Raw genomic sequence first — 2,575 nt, 5'->3', positions numbered from 1 at the left:
CATTTTTGGACCACCCTAATGAGCATACATATATGTATGCATGTGCATATGTAGGTATGAGTATACATTTGTGTAAATTTTTTAGATAGGTTTTTTTTTAATCAATTGTAATCAAATGCCTTGTGTGTTATCGAATAGCTAAAAACGTCACAACCTTGACAAAATTCCTCCACGACGTTTTCTTATTGGGCACCTCAAACTATTATGGTGAGCAAAATTAAAAACAAACAACTAAAATGACAGATCCAAGATGAAGTACGCTCAGCCTGCAAAATTTTAGCTAATAGAGTCGAGAACAAAAATGAGGCGGCTCTGTGGTCCAAGTTTCGAGATGTCTCGCATTAGCCAAATTGGTAGACTTGATTCTAGACATGGCTATTAACACGATATACATAAGGCTTTTTCCGGAGAAAAATAGCATCAATAGCATTCGAAGATCACTATATATCGGTGTTGTACGAATCGTATTTTTACGTAAAGACTCAAATAGGCGTTTTACGGACTCAACACTGGTAACTAAATGATAGATTTTGGTTGGATTTGTTTTCATCTTTAAATCAATGGCTTTATGGGGAGCGTAACTACTTTGCGGCAACGTGCGCCAAGGAAAAACATTTGAAACGAGTTCCAGCTTGCCTTGCCTTGTTATATGGGGCGAGCCATACCAAAATGGACGGGGTTCACACTTCATGTGTTTGATTTGTTTCAAATTTTTAGGGTTGATGGACAAACATAAATAATAAATAAATATGAAATTCCAGCTGGATTAATACATTTTTAAAAACTTTACAGAACAAAAACAAAAACAAATCGTTTTAATAGTTTTCCAAATATCTCGAGAACGAGGCGAGGAAAAAATTTTAAAAATTCACACATACACCCATCGAAATTCTCTATGAAAAAAATATTAATTTTTTTTTATTAAAAATTTTTCACAAACAAATATTTTGATTAAAAAAAAATAGTTTTTGAAAATATGCCATCTCAAAAAAAAATTTAAAACAAATAATCACAATGGTAGCTCTGAGTATTGCGCTATATTTAAGTATAGTATTACGGGGTGCACTCTACAATAGTTTGAGGTTTGAATTTTTTCTTACACCTAAGCTGAATAAAATGAGTACATACAATTTTAAATTTTTTTTTAGAATTTTTTTGAGTATGCAGTTTTGCAGCCCATTAAATTTTAGTATAATAAAGTGCAAGTTTTAAGCGATTGCAAAACTGGCGTTAATCTAAAGATTTATAGCTTTCGAAAGTAGGCAATACCTCATCAGTGTATTAGGCCTAAATTATATTAGTGTGCTTCTTTGCGGTACTGCCAGCTAACCTAATTTTACCTAAACATTATGGCTTCCGTAGATAGCTGATGTCCTATGATTAACCATGTCACAAGGCCAACATTTTGGTGGTAATGACGATGGAATTGTGTCAAAGAGTAAGTGCAATATACATATTCGATGTGATGAATGAAAAATTCTAGACATAATAGAATAGTGGCGCAATGTCAAATAACTCATTATCTACAATAGGTAAATACTCATTGGATGATTACTCACATAAAAATTAGTCACTTTTTATCTTTATTCTTTTGATAACATCAATCTGAGTGTGGGCCAAATGTTATTGATGTTTTATACATAAGTATGTATGTATTTGTATGTCAGAGTACATGTATCCGCGTAATCAATTGAAGTGAGTATACAATTTGCTGGTTAACCCAATGATAATTTACTTTATCTGTTGATCTGCATGCTCGATTATTTGAAAGTAGGCACTCAACACAGATAATATCAGCAAAAGCAAGCACAAATGAAAAACGTAACTTTCGTTTATCAGTTGTAGTACACTTCCGCAACAGGAATTTTGATAACGGCTTTCGCGCATTGGTGCGTAGAATTTCTCTCACACTGTGCGCCGATTTGTCCAGTTAACAAGACATTTCCACATTTTAGCTCACTAATACCAATTTTTAATTTTTTAGATTTTATGTAACAGCGCAAAGAGCATTGGCTAAAAACCAATATATATTTAGATTTTTTTTATTATTTCACAATGTTTCACTTGTATTTATCACACAAATTTTATTAAGCTTCAGGGAAACCTTACTATTCTACTCTAATGTTAGCACTACGCCACTAGATCTTCTCACTTTACCAACAATTGGCCTACTAATCAAATCGAACAACTCTTTATGACACCGTAACTACAAATAATTTGCTTGCTCCCTTGGCTGAGGCTGCTACTGCGGCTGGGACCAGCTGATGTGACAACCGCAAATGTTCAAGGAACACTACTAAGTTTTCGCTAGTATTGTAGACGCGCGACTCACGGCGGCTCGCGACTTTGCGCAGCTGTTGTTGAAACCGTGACGACTGCGTAGCCAAGTACATCTTACTTATAAAAACAAAGTGAGTGATGCCTTTGTTGGTGATAGCCCACCACACGACGCGCCCACCCTTTACAGAGATGGGATTCTATCACATTCACCACTCCACCTACTCTCGCATACATATTACATACATACATATTTAAGTTCATAAGTATGTAGTATTAAAAAAGTGTTGCGATTACG

At 34.6% G+C, this 2,575-nt stretch overlaps 1 protein-coding gene across 2 annotated transcripts in view; it reads right to left on the bottom strand.

Moving 5' to 3' along the window:
- Window positions 1–2,057, bottom strand: part of LOC118744817 (fatty acid 2-hydroxylase) — a 31,323-nt gene extending 29,266 nt beyond the window's left edge. The window contains exon 1 of one of the 2 annotated variants that reach the window (XM_036478172.1): window positions 1,560–2,057. The gene's annotated coding sequence lies outside the window, so the exon portion shown is untranslated. Of the gene's footprint in view, window positions 1–1,340; window positions 1,487–1,559 lie in introns of those variants that run through there. The other variant, XM_036478173.1, reaches the window with a different exon arrangement.
- Window positions 2,058–2,575: the final 518 nt, after the last annotated feature.

Source organism: Rhagoletis pomonella, unplaced genomic scaffold (assembly GCF_013731165.1).
Source record: "Rhagoletis pomonella isolate Grant_MI unplaced genomic scaffold, Rhpom_1.0 Rhpom_scaffold_00008, whole genome shotgun sequence".
Classification (NCBI taxonomy): domain Eukaryota; kingdom Metazoa; phylum Arthropoda; class Insecta; order Diptera; family Tephritidae; genus Rhagoletis; species Rhagoletis pomonella.
The sequence above is the reverse complement of the archived record's forward strand: the minus strand, read 5'-3'. Positions and strand labels throughout refer to the sequence as shown.